Genomic DNA, 24,492 nt, shown 5'->3' with positions numbered 1-24,492 from the left:
TGTAATTTCCTTTTTGCTTCTCAGGAAAGCTGCCTGAATTGTGTGTTTTTATTCAATTTTGCCTGGGTGCAGTGAAGCAGGTTTGTAAGTATGCATTTAGAAATGAAAAATAAATCCATTAATAACTGAATTCTAGCCCCTTTTCTTAAGCTTAATTGGCATGCCTCTAGATAGAGAAGAATGGAACCTAATTTGGCTATATCCAGTACCTTTATTTTGGATAACAAGCTCTGTGCCATGAGCCATGCTACAAATCTGAGGGATCTTGAACAGGAATAGAGTACTGACTTCATTGAAAAAGCTCTCTCTTTGGGGTCAAAGAACAGTAAAGGTTCTTTCACTGCAATATTCATGTAGTCTACCACCACTAACCATCTTCACAATAATTGGGCTTTTTTCCTTCCCTTTAAAGGGCTGATGTAGACAGGATGTCAAAAAACATTCTTGGGGATGATGAATGCACACTGTGAGCTCCTCTCCTCAGTTACCCTGATGAAGATTTATGGATTTAGATGCCCTTCCCCTCAACTATTTTGGCGCCTAGCAGATGGAAATGGGTGTTACACAGTCGATTTCACTCTGCTCATCTGAAGAGAACAGATTCCTGAAAAGACTATGGCTTCTCCATACTACATATAGGTCACCACTGGCATGGGTTCCATTCTGAATGGTATGTGTTTATAGGGACATACTTGAGTTACTCATCATAGGGCTAGCTGAACAGCTATGAGCCCTAATACTTTTCTCTGCAGACTCTTCACCTTCTATAGTTAAAGAGTTTATTCTGAGAGGGTCTCTATATGTGCCCTGAGGATTCTGTCAGGCTCATGTTTGCAGCTTATTAGTGTCTAGCTCCTGGAGAATGGTGCTTGCTTTTGTGCATTGCTTGTTCAGCCACCAAGACTTTCCCCAGAAAAGGGGCTGAGTTTTGCTTCCAGATTCTCCATACAGCGACACCCACTAGAAGATGATCTGAAGTGGTCTCAGTCAGAACTGGGCCTAAGGAATAAGGGCTGACAAACTACAGGTTGTGAGACTTTCTTGTTGGTGAAATTTGCTTCTTTAAAACCCTAATTAGAAATGACAATTTGACCATTCTGTCTGTTAGAAAAACTTTCCTTTCTGGAGCATTTTTACTATTACCTCCAAACATAGCAGAGGCCCATGAGGAAGAAATTATGTATGTTTGTTGCCAGGATCAAAATATGGACAAGATGAACCAATTGCCTAAACAGAGAAATCTTCTGGAGAGCAGTGAAGACAGTCACCTGATTTTTGTAAAGCTGCTTGGAATAGTGTCTGGCCCAAATGGGAAGGAAATTAATTAGATAAACTGTAGCATAAATGGTCTTAAAAGTAACCTGTGAGTAAATTTTTAATTCACAAAAGACACAAACTGCTCTTCAATTTTTTTTCGGCTTACCTAATTATACTTTTACACTTGGCCTGTCAGAGTTTACGCTCTATTCTATTTTCCTCACTAGGATTTGACTTCCAGGTTTTAAAGGATGCCTTTTTGACCATAACTGCTTCTTTTACTCTGCTGTTTAGGCATGGTAGTATTTTTGGGTCCTCTTACTCTTTTTTTTTTTTTGGGGGGGGGGGGGAGATCCATTTAGTTTGAGCCTCTATTACGATGTTTTTAAATAGTTTTCAAGCAGCTTGTAGGGATGGCACTCGTGACTATTCCTTTGAATTTCTATTTAACTAGCTTCCTCATTTTTGTGAGATACCCCTTTTGAAAGTTAACTACTACTGTTGTGGGTTTCTTTAGTATTTTTTTCCCCTACAAGGTTGTTAAGTTGAATTACATTATAGTTGCTATTACTGAGCGATTCAGCTATAGCCACCTTATAGACTGGATCCTGAGTCCCATTTAGGACTCAGAAAACGCCTCTACCCTTGTGGGTTCCAGGGACTAGCTGCTCCAAGAATCAGTCATTAACAGTGGCTAAAAATTTTCTCTCTGCATCCCATCCTGAGGTGACATGTACCCAATCAATATGGAAATAGTTAAAATTCCCCATTACTATTTTTCTGTGTATTTTCTATTTTTGTAGCTTCTTTAATCTCCCTGAGTATTTCACAATCAAAACCATCCAGGTCAGGTGATCAGTAGTATAGTCCTACTGGTATGTGTCTATTATTCAAGTATGGAATTTCTATTCATAGAGATTCTGTGGTACAGTTTGATTCATTTAAGATTTTTTACTATATTTGACTATCCTCTTTTTTCATATATAGTTCCACTCCCCCTCCAGTGTGACCTACTCTCATTCCTGTGTTTTGTACTCTGGTATTACTGTGTCCCATTGGTTACCATTGTTCCATCAAGTTTCTGTGATGTCAGTTATTTCAATATCCTCATTTAATAGCAGGTGTTCAAGTTCACCCATCTTAGTATTTAGACTTCTTGCATCTGTATACAAGAACTTATAAAATTTGTCAGTATTTAGTTGTCTGCCTTCAAGTGATGTGATTAAATGGGACTCGTTTGATCATTTCTCTTCAGTTCCTACCTGTACTTTATCAACTTCTATCCTCTCCTCTTTATTAGGATATAAAGTATCCCCTTTAATAAATCCTCTCCTAAGGGATGTCTCTATCCGAACCGTGTGTCCCTCCATAACTGTCTGCTTCCCCCCTGCCCTTAGTTTAAAAATACCCTTTTTAATGTTACATGCCAGCAGTCTGGTTCTGTTTTGGTGTAGGTGCAGCCCATCCTTCCTGTATAGGCTCTTCCTCCTCTCAAAATGTTCCCAATAAACCTAAGTCCCTCCTCCAAACACCATCATCTCATCCACGCATTGAGACCCTGCTGTTCTGCCTGTCTAACTGGCCTTGCACATGGAATTGGAAGCATTTCAGAAAATGCTACCAGGGAGGTCTTGGACTTTAATCTCTTACCTAGCAGCCTAAATTTGGCCTCACGGACCTACCTTTCCTTATGCCACTAGTACCTACGTTTACCACGACCACTGGCTCTTCCCCAGCATTGCATGTACGTCTAGCTACAGGTTTTGAGAGATCTGCAACCTTTGGACCCGGCAGGGAATTCACTATGTGGTTCTCCCTGTCATCACAAACCCAACTATCTATATTTCAAATGATCAAATCCCCCGATACTATTACCTGGCTCTTCCTAGTGACTGTGGTTCCCTTCCTAAGGACTGGTCTCCTCAGTGTGAGAAGATACCATGACATCACCTGGAAAGAGGGTCCCAACTATGGGATTGTTTTTGTCCCCTCCAGCTTGATGTTCTCCTTTGAGACTTTCATCCTCCTCAACAGCAGACGCTGATGGACTGGGGGTAGTACCACACTACTATGTTCCTGAAAGTTTTGTCTGTGTATCTCTGTCTCCCTTCGCTCCTCCAGTTCAGCCATTCCAGTCTCAAGAGCCCATATTCGTCTCTGAGGGCCATGAGTTGCTTGCAACAACCTCACATGTATGCCATCTGCCTACAAAGGAGCTAATCGTATGTCATGCATTCAATGCAAGAAACTTGATAGCCCTGCTCTGCCACTGGATTTCAGCATGCATTATTTTTACTCTTGTAGAGGTTGTTTGTTCTTTTTTTGGGGAGAGGAGAGGTGTTATTTGCTGAAGTTTAAAGTATGTCTTTTAGGTGTATCTGGCTCTCAAACACCACTACAAAACTCCTGTTTGCTTCTCCTGCTTGGTAGCTCCCTCCGGATGCTCAGGAGCGGGCTTTTAAACCCATTTTCCATGAGTTAGCCATGCTCCTTTGTTAAGGGATCCTAAAAAAGCAAAAGGTATAGTGCAGAGGAACAAGAAAGGGGCAATCATAGAGCCCTGTGAATGGGTGCCAACAAAGAGGAGTGGGGAGAAAGAGAAACCACCAAATGAAGAGTACAAGTACAGCTAGAGAGATGGCACTTCTACAAAATCCAAGGATGGACAGGATGAGGTCAATATAGTTGAACTGCTCAATAATAGTGACCATAATGTAATTAAATTTAACATCCTTATGGGAGGGAAAATACTAACTTCAGAAAGAGAAACTACACAAAAATGAGGAAGCTAGTTAAATGAAAATTAAAAGTTACAGTTGTAAGAGTGACATGCCTGCAAACTGCATGGAAACTATTTTAAAACACCATAAGAGAGGCTCAAACTAAATGTATACCCAAAATTAAAAACAAAGAAACAAACAAAACATAGTAAGAGGATCATAACAGTGCCACTATGGCAAATAACAATGATAAAGTGAAAGAAGCTGTAAGAGGTAAAAAGGCATCCTTAAAAACTGGAAGTCAAATGCTAGTGAGGAAAATAGAAAGGAGCACAAAATCTGGCAAGTCAAATTTAAAAATATAATTAGGCAGGCCAAAAAAGAATTTGAAGAGCAACTAGCAAAAAACTCAAAAACGAACAGCAATAAGTCAATTAATAATAATAATGATAAAAAATTAAGTACATTAGAAACAGGAAACCTGCTAAACAATTAGTGGGGCTACTGGACGATCGAGGTGCTAAAGGAGCATTCAAAGAAGACAAGGCCATTTCAGATACGCTAAATAAATTCTTTGTATCAGTTTTCACGCCACTGGACATGAGGATGATTCCCACACCTGAGCTACCATTTTTAGGTAACAAATCTGACGAACTGTCCCAGATTTAGGTGTCAACAGAGGTGGTTTTGGAACAAACTTATAAATTAAACAATAATAAGTCACCAGGACCAGATGGTTTCAACCAAGAGTTCTGCAAGAACTTAAATATGAAACTGCAGAACTACGAACTATGGTATGTTTCCTATTGCTTAAATCAGCCTCTATACCAGATGATTGGAGGGTAGCTAATATACAGTCCACCTATGGATCTCATTGTCAGGAGATGTTGTGAAGGCCAAAATTATAACTGGGTTCAAAAAAGAATTAGGTAAGTTAATGTAGGATGGGTCCATCAGTGGCTATCAGCCAAGATGATCAGGGATGCAACCCTGATTTATTTCTCTACATGAAGTATGTCCAGCCTTGCATTTCAGACTCTCTCCTAGGTTGCCTTTTGGATAGGTGATTTTACCTTAGGTTCAGCATTAACAAAAGCCATTTATTTTTCCTCCTAAACCCTGTCCACTACCTCTGTTCATTACCGACAACATGAGTATCCATCATAAAGTGATGAAATCTGGGGGTCATTTTAACTCCATTTCTCACCTGCTCCATCTTTCTCATCATAAAAAAGAATCCATTCCTTCTTGTCTTTTGCAACAGCAAAATAACTTGTCTACATCTTAATCATCTCCATCACTGTAAATTCCTTCCAGTCTTTGATACCCACAGCTGCTGCTGAAATTACCTTGCATATCAGCTATTAGACCATATCACCCCCTTTTAAATTCTTCCAATGGCTCCCTCTGGCCCTGTGTATCAAATTTAAAGTTCCTGTCCTTGCAATGAAGACAGTACATAGTTCCACTTCAGCCTTCACGTTTGACCTTTTATACCATCAAGCCTCTTCTCCACCTGAGATCCCCTCATTAGTTTCCTTTTCACACTCCTATCTTCTTCCATGTTGCTTCTTATGCAGACTACCTTCCCAGTGTCTATTCACCAATCCTCACCATCCCCTGATCGCTCTTAAAAACAAACTTCCTCCATGTTACCTACAGGATGGGATTGTGCTCTCTCATCCTCCTCCGTCCCTCCCCGCCCCGCTTACTTACTGGAACTACTAAAATGTGAAGATACTAAAACAGAATAACCATTTGATTATGTTCTTGTAATCACCATCCTTGGTGTTCCCCACATCTAAAATTAGATTGCAAGTTCTAAAATGGGGTAAGGAACATGCCCTTATTTAATAAAGTGCCTAAATTGTTTAGTCCAGATTCAGGGACTATGTTAAAAAAACCCAACCATGACAAATAGTTACATCATTCAGAGCAGAGTGGCCAGCAGGAGAAAAGTCAGCAAAAAAGTAGTTGCAACTGAAGAGCAATTTTCTGGAGAACAAGAAACAGGTGGGTGGTCTCAAAGGTGCCGTGGGTACAAAAATGACTGAGCAGTCACTAGCTGCTACCTGCTTGACAGAGCAGAGGACCAATTTCTAAAGTCTCCCAAAAACAACTGTATTATGGAAAGGAAACATCACAGCTCTTGCAAAGAGTTACAGCCTTCACAAAAGCAAAATCTGTAGTTAAGGTTGTAACTCAACTTTCATTATAAAGCTCACCCCCCTCAACAGTTTTACAAAGTTTTTAAAGAGTTACGAACACTTTCCTTCTGGGCCAATCCTTCCAATACTTTAGAACAGAAAGTATTGGAAGGGGGAGGGAGAGAGGGTTGGCATTTAAAAAACAAAACAAAACAAAAAACCCACGCATCTCCCCCCAGATGCATTCAGCAGTTCTTTAATTAGGAAAACCACCTCTTCTGACATTTAAACTGTTTCAAAAAAACATTCTGTACACTATTCAAAAGTGGCTGAAATTTAAAACTTCCGCATTCCCATTCCATAATATTAGTCTTTATTAATAGACAGTCACTCAGTAAACTAGAAAAAAATGTAACAATGATTAAAAAATCATTTCGGGCATGTGTAGTTCAAAAAGGTTTTCAGTCAATTACTGGTTACTGCACTTGGAAATTTTAGAATTCTGCAGCTATATTTTTTTGTATCTAGTAGAAGTGCAATTGAAAACCTAGATAGTTATGAAACTGTTTTTAACACTGTTTTTTCTTCTCTTGTCCATATTTTTTCCCCATTAAGTTTAAAGGTTGCATGATATTTTAAAAGTTAAAAGTTTAAAAATTAAAACTATTTTGCTACACTGCACATATGTAATATTTTCAGTTCTAGGTTACACTGTTAAAAGTATGAACAAAATGGACACGGTGCACAATACAACCACATTAATATTACTATTAGAACCTTAATTTCTGCATTTTCTGATGTTTCAATTTGTAATCTTAATACTATATTAATATCGGTTTTTGCACGGAATGCTGTTGTACATCTTATTTTGTACTTTTAAATTAGCAACTAGAATATTTGCAAATGTGTTCAGCAGTTAGATAAAAATTAAAAGAGTTGTCTCAATTCTGATTCAATCCACATAAGTACAGATATATAGTAACAGCAATATGTTAGGTTTGTTAAACAACTTAAAAGGGGGTTCATCAAGGCTACATCATTTTGTGCTTCATTTACTGAATCCCTGAATGTCAAGTGACTGCCAACTGTCAGAACTGTGTATCATAAGGGAAGAGATATTACAACTTAAATGTTTGAAAATAAAAGAATATGTCTCAGTACTTCCCCTAAATGGAGTTTTTGTTACAACTTCTCATTTTTATAGACAAGATTTGTTAAGGTAACAACTACAACTCAAGAGAGAGTTGGCAACAAGTTGCATATACAACACATGAAAATACAGCAGACATACCATATTTTTCCACAGCTTCAGAAGTTTGTTCTTGCAAATTATAAAATGGATTTCCACTGGTTTTGGACCTATAATACAAAACATCACATTTCAGTTTTTGCACTGCCGAACAAGTTCAATACCAACTTGGAACAAAACAAAGCAGCCTTGAAAAACTAGTGTCATTTACTGGATGAACATCCTCAAACACAAAACATGTTATGTGCACAAAAACAAACACGGTATAATTCACAAATAGATACAATATTTACAAACACATATGCAGTGTTAAGGGAAACGGTGAAAAATCAAAACAAAAACATTCCTTTTTCTACTCTCCTTGAGGATGTAAAAAGACCTTCCCAAGAGACCCACATAATCTAATATAAATATCCATTTCCCTCTCTTTGATGTAGGATCTTGGAAAAGGCTTTGGAGAGATTGAGATGTATAACTGCAAAAAAGGTTTAAGGCTGCCTTTACACATCACATAGCAGCAGCAAAGAAGAAAAATCACATTTTTTGTATTTTTCCTGAACATGTAATCTTTCAGGTTTGAAGGCACTGCTATAATGAATCCCTTTTTATGGAGTTGTAACTAACAATGGAATCAAGCATAAAACTGACAACAAAATCTGCCTTAGCACACAACCTTATTTTATTCTATTTTACTTTTCTGGCAATTTTGAAATTTACTTTTGGGGGATTGGTGACAAAAATGTACTCAGAGTTAATGCTGAGTTTTTTAAAGCTGTGTTACTGTGGTTCAATAGATAAAAATGGTAAGATCATTAATTTAGTACAAAATACCATCTTTGGGTACTTTGAAAATGAAATAATATTTTTTTTCATAGATTTTAAGGCTAAAAGGAACCATTACGAACGTCTAGTCCAACCTTCAACACAGGGCATAGAATGTCACCATGCAATTCCTGCCTCAAGTCCATAACTTCAGGTTGAGCTAGAGCACATCATTTAGAAAAATATCCAATCTTGATTTAAAGATGTCAAGGGATGGAAAATCCATCACATCCCTAGGTAAATTGTCACTAATTACCCTCACTAAGTAGATTGTGTTTATTTAGGCTATGTCTACACAAGCGAGCTTGCAGTGGCACAGCTGCTGTAAGACTGCTCATATTAAACCACTCTACTCAGATGGGAGACCTCTCCCAGCAACATAATAAAACCACCTTCAAGAAGTGGTGGTAGCTATGCTGGCAGGAGAGCATCTCCTGCTGACATAGCGTTGTCCACATCAGCACTTCTCTCAGTACAACTTATGCTGCTCAGAGGGGTGTTTTTTCACACCCTTGAGCAACATAAATTATACTGTCAAAAGTACTAGTGTAGACAATATCCTTAGTCTCACACTGCAAATTTTTCGAGACCAGACTTTTTTCCATACAAGCAACAATGAGTATCTGCAATTATTTCATAGTTCTTAATATTGTTAGCACACAGATTCACTTAATAAAGATGATTTCTCTCTGGTAATGTGTGTGTGTGTGTGTGTGTGTGTGTGTATACACACACACACACGCACACACACACACACATTACCATTATACACACACACACACACACTCACTCAATTCTTTGGTGCCATCACACCTATTCCAGTAAAAGATTAGGTACTCACAAGCGGAACTGTGACCTCTTTAAGCTATGCAAACTACATGAAAATTTGTCTTAAAACTTTATTCAACCATGTAGCCCAGGGGTCGGCAACCTCTGCCACACGGCTCGCCAGGGTAAGCACCCTGGCGGGCCGGGCCAGTTTGTCCGCAGGTTCGGCCGATCGCGGCTCCCACTGTCCACAATTCGCCCTCCCAGGCTAATGGGGGTGGCAGAAAGCCGCGACTAGCACATCCCTCGGCCTGAACTGCTTCCCGCAGCCCCCTTTGGCCTGGGACGGTGAACCGTGGGAGCCGCAGTCGGCCGAACCTGCTGACGCGGCAGGTAAACAAACTGGCCTGGCCCGCCAGGGTGCTTACCCTGGCAAGCCGCGTGCCAGAGGTTGCCAATCCCTGATGTAGCCTGTGTGGCACATGAAACAAAGCTACTACTTTACTGAACACTCTTGACGACTACTCTGACACCCATGACACGTGACTGGGATTAGGAAATTAAGATTAGTCTCTTACAAGCAACAGTGTGCCCACATTATTATTTCATGTCAGAATATACATTTTAAAAATGGATCATACGAAAGCACACGAATCCCTCAATCTGGAAAGGAATAAACGGAGGTGACTGTAATGTTTACAATTTTCCTGGAAGCAGGGGATAGTGCAGAGAATCTGAATCAAGCAAAGTTCTCCACACACTAAAACTGGCAGGTCCAGAGACATTGAAGAACTATAGTATATTTCAGCAGTAGCATGAAGAGGATTACAAGCTACTAAGTCAGTCATTAAAGAATTTCAAGAATACTGTGACCAACATAGGAATATCAGGCATCAAACAAAGTGGCTGGCAACCTGAAAAGATAAACAGCAATCTGCAAAGCCATACCATGCATATCAAGTTAATACACATGATGAAACTAAGGAAGACAATATCTCTCTTTCTGAGGACATCCAGAATGCTGTGAACAATGTAGCATGTGCTAAGAGAAGTACCATAAATTCACTCAGTCACTGAACATTTATGATCATAATTAGAAGAGGACAACTCCTAGAAAGCCCAATTATGACTGAGACCCCACCATGGTAGGCACTGAACAAAACAGGCAGCTCCTGCCCCTCAGAATTTACAGTCTAAAAAGAAAAGACAAAGCAGGAGAAGTGGGGACAAAGACAATTTGACTAAGGTCACACAGACAGACAGTGGCAGAGCCTGGAACAGAACCCAGGTGTCCCGACTCGCAGTATACCCCGCTGTCTTTCAACATACACCGCCACATCCAACAGCAGGTGGAATCTGTCTCAGCAGCTGAACTGGCCACTATAGAAGATCTTTGAGAAGTAGCTATATGATCAGGAAACAACTGAGCTTCAGAGTTCATACTTCTTGTTCAGTAAGAAGCAAAATAATCCTGCCATGACATCCACATGACCGTCATCTTAAGATACTCTATCTGCGTTTTATTAACTGGCATTGTTAGATTTGGTTACATGTTCCGTTCTATTTTTAAAAATATCCAAGTAAGAGGAGAGAGGGGGAGGGGGAGGAGGAGGGGTGGTGGTGAGGTAAACTAAGCCCTGGATTCAGTGGACACAGACCCCTTGCAAGTGACAGGGGTCTAAGACTTATGTAACCTTGACTCATGTCATGTGACTGGAATCAAAAACCAAAGATTAGTCTTACCAGCACTCCTGTGGCACACATCTTTACTATAATAAGAAACAAAATTACTTTGTACAGGATATCATAATGGACATTGCAAAAAAACCTGCTGATTGGAACTGGTGCAAATAATTGAGAAGAAAACAGTTGTACTGCATGAAATACCAATGAAGAATTTTAAAAAATGAAACTGAAGCATCAAATCACATCACTTCATTCTGACTGACACATTCCTGCTTGACTAACAGAGGACATTCACTCACCCACCAGTCTATATTCCCTGCCTAATGCATTAGTGTCACCATCAAGTGCAACTGCAACCAGCACCAAGAGGTTAAAGAAAAAAACTTCCAGTTACTTTAAAGGAAACTATAGACATATTGCTCAGTATTATGGATGTTCACATAAGAGTTGTGCATAAAAACACTATACATTTTAAAATACAAACATTAAAATAACATCCTTGTGGTCAACTTCCAAAGAGATATCTGGAACAAGCGCATTATAGTCCAACAGTGGCAAATCATGTAAATCCTTTCCTAACAAAAGGATAAGGACATCAGAACTATACAAGTGGAATATTTCATGTTCACAATCTTACATTGGGCTCTACTTTCCAACATCACAAACGTAGTAGCTTTTTGGTAAAATGATACCTGATTGCAACAGACTAACAAAGGTTCAGTTATAAACTTCAGTTTAAAATAACGTATGGCATTTACAGGCATTCCTAACCCTTTCCTTTAGCACCAAGACTTTGGACACTGGAACTGCTATGAAATAATCATAGAGACAAGGTGGGTGAAGTAATATCTTTTATTGGAGCAACTTTTGTTGGCGAGAGAGACAAGCCTTTGAGCTTACACAGAGCTCTTCTTCAGGCCTGGGAAGTGTACTCAGGCCTAGTCTACACTACAAAGTTAGGATGATGCAAGGCAGCTTACCTTGACCTAGTTGTGCACATGTCTACACTGATTGCCTGGCTTGGTGAGCACATCTAGTAGCTGTACATAGTTCAGTGCAATTGACCAGTTTTGATCATGCTGGCTACATGCTCCACATGCACTCCTGCCTGGAATATACAGAAGATATTGGATCTTCTGGGCCTGTGGGGAGAAGAGGCTGTGTGGGCACAGCTCTGGACCAGCCATATAAATGTCAACATCTATGAGCAGATTGCTCAGGGGATACAGTAGAAGGGATGCAACAGGTGCCAGCAGCAGTGCTGCAGGAAAGTCAAGGAGCTGTGGCAGACATACCAGAAGGCCGGGGAAGCCAACAATACATCTGGTGCCAAGCCTCAAACATGCCGCTTTTACAAAGAGCTGCATGCCATACTCTGCTGATGCGCCCCGCCTCCAGCACTGTGAAAAGTGAGGAGAAAGAGTATGGGGGACAGGGAACTGGGGGATCCAGCTGGGCAGTGAGCCAGGATCTGTTTTTGACTGCACTGCAGTCCAGCCAGCTGAGCACAGGCGAGCCCAATGCAGGGGAAGGAACCTTGGGTAAATATGTAGATAAATTTTCTATTACAGGGATGCCTCCCTCCCATCCCCCCAAAGTAGCAAGACACATCTTTTGACTTTTCATTAATTTACTCACGCTAGAAGAGGTAGTGGCACAACCAAGAGAAGTAGAGTTGTATCTGCTTTTCATTCCCCTCTAGAGTTAGGTAGGGGCGCCATGTAGAGCCGTTTGTTTATGTACACAAGGATGTCCCTGGAATCCTCCTGAAAGATCTCAATGAAAATTTCCTTGAGATCCTCTGAAATCCTCTGCCGAAGGTTTCTAGGGAGGGCTGCCTTATTTCTTCCTCCATATTAGGACACTTTCTCACACCACTCAGTGATAACTTCAGCAGGCACCATTTACGTACCCAGGCTAGCAGCATACAGGCTCAGGTGGCTTCGGGATGCTAGCAGCAGCTGTGTTCTCTCTGTCTTTGCGACACTGAGAAATATCAGCTAAAACAACCACTGCCTACAGAAAACAATGCCAGTATTCAGTACCACTGACCTACACTACTAGAATCATGCAACCAAGCAATTCCCTCCTCACTTCCCCAACTCCTGGCAGGCCATACTCACCATGGCTGGTACTGTGCATAAACATTCCCAAACAGAAGTGATAATGTAGTGCTTAAAACTTTAGGGAGCAAGAGGAGTGAGTTCAGCATCTTAAGTTTCACTTTCTGTAGTGAATGCGCTGACAATGGTACTTCTGAGTGTTTTATCTTCAGCTGCTACCATTGCAGCCTTCAGGGTCTCCCCCTCCACACCCGCAGAATGCCTAAGCCAGATAAGGAGGAGAAAAAAGGACTCAGGATGACTTGTTCCATGCAATCCTGCAAGCCAATGCTGCACTGGACCCTGAGCACAAGGCCTGGAGGATGAATACTGTGGACAACTTGAAGAAGGAAACAGTGGAGAGGAGAAAGATACAGGAGTCCAAGCAGGAGAAGGAAAGGGAGATACGCCAGGACATAATGGAGCTTCTTAGGCAGCAAACTGATGCTGCAGACTGGTCAACAATCCCTGGCTCGCCCCTCTATGCAGCTCATTGAGAACTCAATACTGGGAAGTTCCTACACCCCGTACCCCCCCAACATTCCACATGGTATCAGGGTTGCTGCACTACCGCTAACACTCTATCCTGTGGGACATGAAAGACAATCACTGATTCACATGCACTGACCTGTGAAAGCCACAGTTGGTGTTTGTGTAGCTGGAATGGACATGAACATTCTTTCCCCCTTCATAAGTTCTGTTCTCTTAATTTATTAAGTTTTATTAAGATTTTAATGTGTTTGGTTGCTTTCAGAACTGCTGAGCATTTGGTTGCATACATTGTAAAATAATAAAGATTAATTATGTTCCAAATAGTAGTATTTTATTCTGTAACAAAATCAGTGCAAAAAAACCCAACCTGTGTAATTTAAAAACAATTACACCTCTACCCCAATATAACGCGGTCCTCGGGAGACAAAAAAAAAAAATCTTACCGTGTTATAGATGAAACCGCGTTATATCGGGGTAGCGGCGGCAGGGCTCCAACAGTGATTTAAAGGGCCCGGGGATCCAGCAGCGGCCAGAGTCCCGGGCCCGTTAAATTGCCCCACTGCCAGAGACCCGGGGTAGCGGCAGCAGGGCTCTGACAGTGATTTAAACTGGGGTTCGTGAACCCCTGGGGGTTTGCAAAATGTTACAGGAGGTTCTCAGGAAAAAAATCCCTAATGGCGGACAGAACTGTACCTAGGGACTCCAGACAGCATGGGGCTCCTGGACTTCCAAGAGCTAAGCAGATCAAACCAAGCATATCTATCACACTGAGGAGATTTAACCTTCAAGACTCCTTATAAGAAATGGAAAGGGAGGTGGATATTTTTTGCTGTTTTTAAAATTAAATAGGCAGCTAGTATTGTTTTTAAAATGATTATGAAGAACAAGTTTAAGCTTTCTTGTAACATCCGTTGTTCGTGTGGACTGCTTGAGACCTGAATGCTTGTGTAGGAGGAACTCTGAGTTGGCTTCTTAAATACCTTCATGCTGTTTCACATCTGATACTCCTGGATGAAACATAGGAGCCTTGTGTTATAACAGGCTTATTCAAAGAGATACAAGCTACAAAAGTGAGATCTTGGAAGAGTTTTACCGTTTTCATAATGTAATAAAAATACTGTAATGATAAATAAATAAATAAATAGTGTGTAATAAGCATGTAATAAAAACAAATTTTATACTTCCAAGATCAGTGCTTTTATAATTTATGCTCAGGTAAAGAAGAAAATCCCTGGAAATATTCATTTTTAGGAGGGGGTTCACGTGACTTGACATTTTAGTGAAAGGAGTTCACAGGCTGTTAAAGTTTGGGAACTACTGCTCTGGAGTGATAAACATTAAAACAAAAAGGGTAAAGGTGCATCTGTTAGCATGTGTTTTACATTTTCTGGCAGTAGGAGGAGCCACGGTTGGATGTGTCTGGATATGCGGTGTATGCATGGGGGGGAGGGATAGCTCAGTGGTTTGAGCATTGGCCTGCTAAACCCAAGGTTGTGAGTTCAATCCTTGAGGGGGCCCACTTAGGGGTCTGGGGCAAAAACTGGTCCTGCTAGTGAAGGCAGGGGGCTGGACTCAATGACCTTTCAAGGTCCCTTCCAGTTCTAGGAGATTGGTATATCATTAATTATTATTATGCACATAACAATCACAAGGCACATGCATAACTTAGCATATATGTTTAGAGCTTCTCTTTGTGGCATGTGGTGGAGGGGTGATAGATGCTAAACAGAGAGAAAGATTCATCCGCCCAAACTGGTACTCCTCACTGGACCACTCAGCAAGGAGTGAGATTGTTTACTTACTTGCTGTATTATAGCTTAGGATCACATATTTAGATTCTACTGTAGTTGTCAATAAATGGTTAAAATCCACTTGATCTCTCTCAATTACTCTGGAGTTGGGGATGAAAGGAAGGGCAGTTCGTAATAACTGATGTACCATGTGAGGACCAGTGGATCTTGTCAGATTTCAAAATTACAGTACTTGGGGTCAGGAACTGCAACCTTGCAATCCAGGTGGGGGAAGATATCATAGTCTCTCGAAGACAGATTGTAGTGGGCTAAAAAGTCTTTACAGAAGAGAGGATGGGGAAGGAAGAGGTATTCAGTTACATCTCCTCCAACAGGGGGCCTTACTGGTCCCAAGATGCCTTCATGGCAGACTCTCAATGATCCTCTTTGGGATTTGCTCCAAGAGCAAGGAGAAAGTTGATGGCAACTAAGCCTAAAAGAGTCATTAGGAAAAACACCCTCATTCAAGGATGCTGGAAGGTGAGCACCGAATCCCATGAAAGACTGAGTCAGATCCAGAAAGCCTTGAAGGACTTAAAAGTCCAATTGTCAGGACACTAACATGCCCATCAGCATTAGAGCAATCCGCAGGCTGCTCAAGCCTCCATTTTGAGCTTCTCAGTGACAATGGGAACAGTCACTAATGAAAATGTGACACTGTCCAAGAAATGCCAACAACTTGGGAAAAAAGTAGGGGAATTAGAGAAAGAATTGAAGACATGTGATCTGTCCTTTGAGCTTTAATGCAGGAGAACCAGGGACGGAAATGGGCAGCTTCCCATGGTCACTGCAATCAAACCATTGCTAAATTACAAATCCAGCTGAAAGTGAGACGGGTAAGATGGCTTCCATTATAGGTTCCGATGCAACAGAGTCCACACCCTCCTCCTCAGAGGAATGACAATGAGGGAGATTAATATCCCTCATATTATGTGTGAGATTTATGGCTTGATGATCCAGATCAGAGAGACTGTCAGCCTAATCCAGTGGTTCTCAACCTAGCCAATCAGCACACAGCTGTGAGCCATGTAACATCCTTGGGGCCATACAGGTAGCATCGGATGTGGCCCACAATGGTAAATAGTTTGAGAACCATTGCCCTAATCCAATTGTCCCTGTCACTAGATGTCATCATGTCAGATGGAGACCCACCAAAGGGGGCGATCAAAATGGTGACCACAAAGAAGTGGTAAATAAGACTACTTCACTTTTTCCTGAACAACTCAAGCCATTGTTCAGTCCATAGGACCCTTAACAAGAGCTGGCTTCTAAACTGGAAAAGAGAAGCTAAAGTAAATGAATGGACAAATCAAGATTTTTGTTTAGTGGTTGCGGTTTCACTTACACCCAACCTCAAATCAGCTATTTCCACTGAGATTATAGTTAAGTGTCTAGATCAGAAACCACAATTAAGAGAAGCTAAAAATAATCTAGTGCCACACTCTTAGGGGAAAATAATTTGTAGAATAGAAAACAAAGGGAGTATGAGACCACTCAGCCTTTTGAAGCTCACTTTTGGGGAGGCTATGATTTAATCTTCCCAGATGCCAACTGTGATAATCTGGTCTACAAACACTAATAGTAGGATTCCATCCTGGTTTTAGGAATAGGATTGCCTTGCTGGTCAATGCAAACAATACCCATGGCAAAATCTTCATTGCATATGGAGCATGCCAGGATAGCTCCGCTAGGCAGGATTTAAAGATAAAAGGAAAAATAATATCTGTTGTGACCATTCAAGGGAGAAAGGAAGGAGAGGAAAAGGGCTTCAGAGATAAAAAGAGATAAAGGAAAAGATCAAAAGAGGCCTTCTTATTCTGAATTAAAGGACCATTTAAAAAACAAAATGAAGATGTCAAGTAAAGAATTCCATGCTGGAAGTTAATAATGACACTTTCTAAACATGAGTACATAGCACCTGGAAAGACTTTTTCTAAATCTGTACCTGCAAACACAGTTAGAACCTTGGGTGGTGACCCAGGACTGGACCCTAATACTCCCTGTCCACAATAGGACAGCATTCCCCACGAACCCATGGAGGTTCCCTTATCCTGGGATTCCTGTGGGCGCCCCAATGTTAAAATCATGATAGGCAATACAAAATGTTAGTGGATACCAAGGCGTCAAACAGTATCTTACCTGTAGAATCAAGTGCACGTGAGTCCTTAAAATCCAGGAAACATGAACTGGATAGATACACTGGTCAACCCCCCTTTATACCTTTTAAAGGTAAAATTCCAATAATATCATCTGGGGAGCAGACCGACAAAATCTGACAAACAAAATTTGGAAGATGATATAGGGATTCTTGGGAGTGACATTCTCCAGACATCCATGCTATCACTGATTATAAGAAACAAATTTTGTGTATTAGAAAAGGGAATAGAAACTAATCCTGATTCAAGGGAAGGAATGGAAGGCACTTACTACATGAGAGCCATCAATGAATCTATCCCAGTGCCTCAAGCAGAACCCCCCATGGGACCAATTAACAAGCCAATTCCCTAAATTGTGGTCTACCCATAAACAAAACTGTGGAAAGCTCAGTGGAGAAGTGCTAATTGTGGGAAGTGATCCTCCACCGAAAAAGCAGTATAAATACCCTCAGGAGGCAGAAGAGCCAGTTACTCAAATTATTAAGTCCTTAGTGGACCAAAGGATACTAGTTCTCAACTAACAAAAACAAACAATTCTCCTCTTTTGCCAGTCCATAAACAGGATGGCTCCTGGAGACTAACCACTGATTATTGAGCATTGAATCAGCGTACTCCTGCAGTTGCCTCAGTGGTGGCATCCTATTAGAACGAGTAACTGATGGAAGGCAGTGGTTTTCTGTTTTTGATTTAACTAATAGCTTCTGGTCTGTCCTTGTGGCCCCAGAAAGCCCAGAAATAGACGTTTGCTTTCATGCACAAAGGTCAACAATTTACACCAGGGGTTGACAACCTTTCAAAAGTGGTGTGCCGAGACTTCATTTATTCACTCCAATTTAAGGTTTCGCGTGCCAGTAATACATTTTAATGTTTTTAGAAGGTCTCTTTCTATAAGTCTATAATATATAACTAAACTACTGTTGTATGTAAAGTAAATAAGGTTTTTAAAATGTTTAAGAAGCTTCATTTAAAATTAAATTAAAATGCAGAGCCCCCCAGACCGGTGGCCAGGACCCAGGCAATCAGCTTGCCACAGGTTGCCTACTCCTGGTTTACAAGGACCCTACTTCCTCAGGGATTTATTAACTCTCTCACATTATTTCATGCAGACATAACCAAGTTTCTGGCTCCTCTTTTAGAAACTGATAGGGTATTGGTACATGACAACGATATATTAGTTGCCCCAGAAACTCAGGAAGCACATAGAGAAGTCCTAACTTGGGGCTAGTCTACACTTACCTGCCGGGTCGACGCGGTGAGTTCGACTTCTCGGAGTTCGAACTATCGCGTCTAATCTGGACGTGATAGTTCGAACTCCCCGCGCGCTCCGGTCGACTCCGGTACTCCACCACTGCAAACGGCGGTGGCGGAGTCGACCTTGGAGCCGCGGACTTCGATCCCGCGGCGTCTGGACGGGTAAGTAGTTCAAACTAGGGTACTTCGAGTTCAGCTACGCTATTCACGTAGCTGAACTTGCGTACCCTAATTCGACCCCCACCCTTAGTGTAGACCTGCCCTTGGTTGTTTAAACTACTGAGTGAGACAGGGTTAAAACTGAATGGGAAGAAGGTTCAGCTTGCCAGGAATAAAGTATGCTTCCTGGGAACTGAAATTGGCCCTGATAGCAGATAGCCCCTTCAGGAGTAAGTCCAAGTACTCTGAACATGAGTTGAGATCCTTTCTGAGATTAGCAGGATTCAATAGGGAATTTATTCCAGCATTTGCTGAAATTGCTGAACTGCTGTATAGATGTCTCAAGAAGGGAGATATTTGGGAATGGAAGTCTGAACACAATCAAGAGTCCAGGGCTTAAAATAAAAAATTGCCCAGATAGCTGCACGAGCACATCCTAACCTACAAAAAGTGACAGAGAGTCCCGTGGCACCTTATAGAATAACAGACGTATTGGAGCATAAGCTTTCATGGGTGAATACCCACTTCATCAGATGACATGACAAGCTTATGCTCCAATACGTCTGTTGGTCTATAAGGTACCACAGGACTTGGTCGCTTTTTACAGATCCAAACTAACACGGCTACCCCTCTGATACTAACCTACAAAAACCTTTTATTTTAGAAGTAGGAGCTTCAACTACAGCTTTTTCTGCTGTGTTAATGCAGCTTCAGTTAGGCAAGGATAAACTTATCACCTATGCTTCCCTGCTTCCTAGCTGAGTGGAGGAAAAATTTTCTGCAAGCCAAAACAAAACCAAACAAGTTCTAGCAGCGTATTGGGCCATTCAGAATCTATTACAGGGTTAAACACATAGTCCTTAGGACTCTTCACACCCTTCTAAAATATCTTCTCTGGACAAATTAAAGATGGGCAGATATCAAATTCTCAGCTGGCTCGCTGGACTTTAGCTTTAATGGATTGAGATTTGCAGATAAAGACCCTGTCTGGACCATCTAAAACTGCTTTAGGATTATTGGTAGGTGGGAAGCCCCAGGAGTGCCCATTTCTTCAACTAAGCACTCGAAAGAAATATCTTTCTGGGGCTCCAAATGGGATGTGAAACCTTTTTCTGAACAAAAATCTATACAGGTGTGGTTTATAGATGGTTCATTATACCACATTGATGGAAAAGCCTACACTGGCTTTGCACTTATAGATCCTGGCAATTAGACAGTGATTGCAAGCAAATGTAATATACATTTGGCTCAGTAAGCTGAACTGGCTGCAGTGAACTTTGGAAAATGTTTCCTAAGAAAAAGATCTGTACTTGTGTTCTGATTCTCAATGGGTGTGCATGGTTCTAGTTGACTGGGTTTCAGAATGGGAGAAAAAATGCTATATATAGTTAAGATGGTAAACCTGTACCACTCACTGATTTATAGCTGTATATAGTTACCCTTTTAAAAAGGAGAAGAAATGAAACTTTAATTGGCAAAGTTAAAGCTCATCAAAAGAAAGGACCCAAAGCAGAATGAAACAATCAGGCTGATTTTGAAGCTAAACAGGCAGCATTAAATATAACCTGCTGGCAATCTCCACAACAAAATGTTGTAGCAAGAACTCAAACATCAGAGTCAAAAAAATACAGTCTTGCTGAAATGCAGAACAAACAATCTCTCTATGAAATCTCCTTAAAAAAAGATAACGAGGGAGGAGTTCCTCTTCAAATACTGCCTGAAGGGGATGGTCTACTCGTAGTAAAGCCACAAAGCCAGCAGATGTGAGTAGTGCCTAAATACTTACAAAATGACATCATGTATCTTGCACATGATCAAGGGGGGCATCAGGGCATTGCTCATTCAACTGAATGTCTATTGCAAACAGCTTGGTGGCCCCTTGGTACAATCTGATATTGACCAATATGTCAGAAATTGCCATGTGCTGCTGTCAACGCAGATCAGGGAAGAAGCAAGATTCCCTTAACAAACCCAGAGGATATATGGTCCATGGATTAAGGTGCAAGTCGATTATACCTACCACACGTAGAGGAAATAAATACCTCTTGATAAGTGGATACTTTTACAAAATGGATTGATGCTTTTCCTGTAAAAACTAACACTGCTTTAAATGCGGCGAGGTGTCTCACTGAACATGTAATGCCCTAGGTGGGGAATTTCTATTATTCTTTGGATTTGTCCAGGGATCCCATTTCAAGGGAGATCTAACCCAATTAGTATACAAGCTATATGGAATCGAGCAGAGTGTCCACATCCCCTCCCATACTCAGGCTAGTGGAAACATGGAGCAGTCAAACTGCACAACTGAATAGACACTTAGAAAAATCGTCACTGAAAGTGGAAAGGAATGGGATATTACACAAATTCTGATGGCTCCTTGAGCAGCTACTAATTAATGCCTCTACTGGATATAGCCCATTTGAATTAGTAACAGGTAGACAAAAGCAGTTGCCAGAGCTCTGGTATGCTCCTGTTCTAGAAGAATGGCAAGCATTAGTATCTGCTGATAGATTTCTGGACCAACTAAAAACTAGACTTGCTAAAGCAAGCAATGGAGCAGCTCATCAGTTAGGAGAAAGAAGAAGATGGAAACTACAGAGGATTTCTCTTTAAGAAAGGACTAGAACTTGAAGTAGGGAGTCAAATGAAGGTAAAACATCTTCAAGGAAAGGGAACGTGCCTTCTCTCCTGCTGGGTGAGACCCTGTGTCATTATTGATAAGCTAATTTCCTCTATCAAGTATATTCACCTCAAAAAGGAAGACTGTTAAAGTGTTACCACAGGGGATAAAATGCTTTGAGGAAAAAATCTAAAGATATCTTTGAGCCATAATGTATCTTAATTAAAACTATCTCATCATGGAATATGAATTATAAAGTCTAATTCTATAATATGAGACAATGTATTCATGTAATGTTTAAGAAAAGTTTTGTAAACCAGTTCCAACAGTTCATGGATTAGGGACCCAATCTTATAGAGTTCCAGGGGCTTATGTATGAATTTTGGTTAATCTTTCTATCTACCGAATGGGACTCAGTGCTCAGTCTAGAAGATACCATCAGAGATGCTTAGTTTTGCAGTTCTCAAACTGTGGATTTGTTGTCTCCAGAGATAACATGCTTGTTAACAGCAAAAATGTTTGTTTATTAATAGACAGAGGTGAGAAATAACAGACCTCAACCCTATTGTCCCTCTGCAAATTTGTGTACGCAGAGTCCATCCCTTACCTCTCTCTAAAAGTGCAAAGTTTCAAAAAGTTCAATGAACAGAAGATTGTTGAGGGCGGAATAGATCTGGACAAGGAGAAGTAGTCTGGAGATAAATGTGAGAAGGGAGGGACAGGCAGTAGAAACAAAAGTGAAACTGATTAAGAGCATATTCCAGAAGTCTTGAGGTCTTTCTGAGTGTAACCTTCATTGATTTGAGACCTATCATGCCATTCTCTCACTAGAAGGGAAAACCTATAATGGCAGCAGGCCATAAAAGAGACCCAGTTTGGGAATATTTTCATTTAGTTCCTCTACCTGTGGGTAAGACAGGCATGTGTGCAAAATGCAAATAGTGCAACAAAGAAATTCAAGGCCTGGTTGCCCAAATGACACAACATCATGAGATGTGTTCCTTCTCAGGAGGAAGCTGCATTGAAGAAGATGAAAGGAACATGTTGGAACATGCAGGATCTTCAGGTGGCTAAACTTTTTTATTTCATACTTCTTTCTTAAGGATTGCCTGTCTTCCTTCTGGACTATTCTTGCATTCTCATGTGTGAGCAAAAAATATAGTTGTTACTCTATGGTACTATCATTTTAGATGCAGTTGTGATAAAAAAAATAGTCGAAACAGGCAAATCTTTTTTCTACAATTTCACCTTTAAAGTAGTACTGAGTGCCAGTGAATGCAATGAGTGATACTAAATGAGCAGTATGGAAATAATAATTAAATAACTGCATTGACTTATTTTATTTAGGAGAAACCATCCTCAACATACAAGATTCTGAAGACTATCTGCCTTCAAGATCACCATCATTTTCTATTGTTTCAGAGTTATCTACCAATGACAGTGTTTCAGTCACACCATGTATGTCGCATAGCCACAGTATATCACCTGTAGCAAAAAGTCTCCATCATCCAGAAACAATCCTAGATAATTTTGTGATAAGAACCAGCAGATTACAAAAAGAGGTAATTGATGAAAAAATTGCCTGGTTTGTTTATGCAACAAACTCTCCATTCCGTATGACTGAGAACCCACACTTCATTAACACGGTTCAGTCATTAAGACTAGGATACAGTCCCCCCAACAGAGCAGATGTCACAGGCAAATTGCTGGATAAAGTGTATGAAAGAGAAGCTGAGCAGTGTGCAGAAAGTCTAGAGCAGCGGTTCTCAAAGCCAGTCCGTCGCTTGTTCCGGGAAAGCCCCTGGCGGGCCGGGCCAGTTTGTTTACCTGCCGTGTCCGCAGGTTCGTCCAATCATGGCTCCCACTGGCCGCGCTTCGATGCTCCAGGTCAATGGGGGCTGCGGGAAACGGCAGCCAGCACATCCCTTGGCCCGCACTGCTTCCTGCAGCCCCCATTGGCCTGGAGCAGTGAACCGCAGCCAGTGGGAGCCGCGATTGGCTGAACCTGCGGACACGGCAGGTAAACAAACCGGCCCAGGCTGCCAGGGACTTTCCCTGAACAAGTGGCAGACTGGCTTTGAGAACTACTGGTCATGAGGATAAAATTGTTAACCTGAGTCTTGATAGGTAGAGCAATGTCCACAATGATCCTGTTGTATGTGCTTGTGAGACAACAGAAGAAGGGAATGTCTTCCGTACAGAAACAATTGATATATCTGGAAATGCACACACAGCAAAATACTTACAAGAAGTAGCAGTAAAAGCTATAACAAACTGAAAAAAAAATCAAATGTCTAGTATGCAGCTTGGTCATAGACAATGCTGCAAATGTAGCCAAGATGAGAAGAAATTATTTAGAAGAGTTCCAAGGTAATAACGGTTGCAGTGCTCATTTGATGCACCTCCTAGTCAAAGACTTCAGTGATCCAGAAATAAAGGCTAATGTTGTTGAAATTGCAAAATACTTTCATAACAACCACTTTGCAGCAGCTGCTCTGAAAAAAGTTGGAGGAACCAAGCTAACTCTCCCACAAAACGTGAGATGGAACTCAGTAGTGGACTGTTTTGAGCACTATATCAAGAATTGGCCTAATCTGATGACAGTTGTGAACAAAATTGTGAAAAAAAGAGATGGCACTGTCACAGCCAAAGTTCTCAACATTGGATTCGCGAGAAATATTGAACACACACTGAGTGCCCTGAAGCCTATTTCTGTAGCCTTGAACAAAATGCAGGGAAAAAGCTGTTTAATTGCTGATATTGTTGAAATTTGGAAGGAACAGAGTGAGATCTTAAAAAGAGAAATATTCAATGATAGAGTTAAATTAAATTTTAATTAAAGCATTGAAAAAATGAATGGGACAAGCACTATCTCCATCTCATTTTCTTGCAAATATTCTCAATACCCAGTACTAGGGTCAAACTGCTGAAGAAGAGGAGATGGCTATGACATGGACATCCAGCAATCATCCTTCCATAATGCCAACCATAATAAACTTCAGAGCTAAGGGTGAACCATTCAAGAAATATATGTTTGCCGATGACGTTTTAAAGGAAGTCACACCAGTGAACTGGTGGAAGTCACTTAAGCACTTGGATTCAGAGACTGTTGAACTGATAATCTCACTTAAGAGCAGTAGCTTCTTCTGCCGGTGTAGAAAGAATATATTCTTCCTGGGACCTGAAAAAGCAGGAAAGCTTGTTTTTCTTTTCCAGATTATGAACAAACAGGAAAATTAAGGTGAAGACAACTGAGTTAGCTGCAGAAGCCAA

General features: G+C 40.9%; 1 protein-coding gene across 3 annotated transcripts in view; it reads right to left on the bottom strand.

Annotated features, from left to right (window-relative positions):
- UBE3A (ubiquitin protein ligase E3A) overlaps window positions 1–24,492 on the bottom strand; it is a 90,180-nt gene that overhangs the window by 54,411 nt on the left and 11,277 nt on the right. For all 3 annotated transcript variants that reach the window (XM_045005182.1, XM_045005164.1, XM_045005173.1), the window contains exon 2: window positions 7,416–7,483. The gene's annotated coding sequence lies outside the window, so the exon portion shown is untranslated. The remainder of the gene's footprint in view (window positions 1–7,415; window positions 7,484–24,492) is intronic.

This window comes from Mauremys mutica, chromosome 1 (assembly GCF_020497125.1).
Source record: "Mauremys mutica isolate MM-2020 ecotype Southern chromosome 1, ASM2049712v1, whole genome shotgun sequence".
Classification (NCBI taxonomy): Eukaryota; Metazoa; Chordata; order Testudines; family Geoemydidae; genus Mauremys; species Mauremys mutica.
This window is presented reverse-complemented; position numbering and strand designations above follow the sequence as displayed.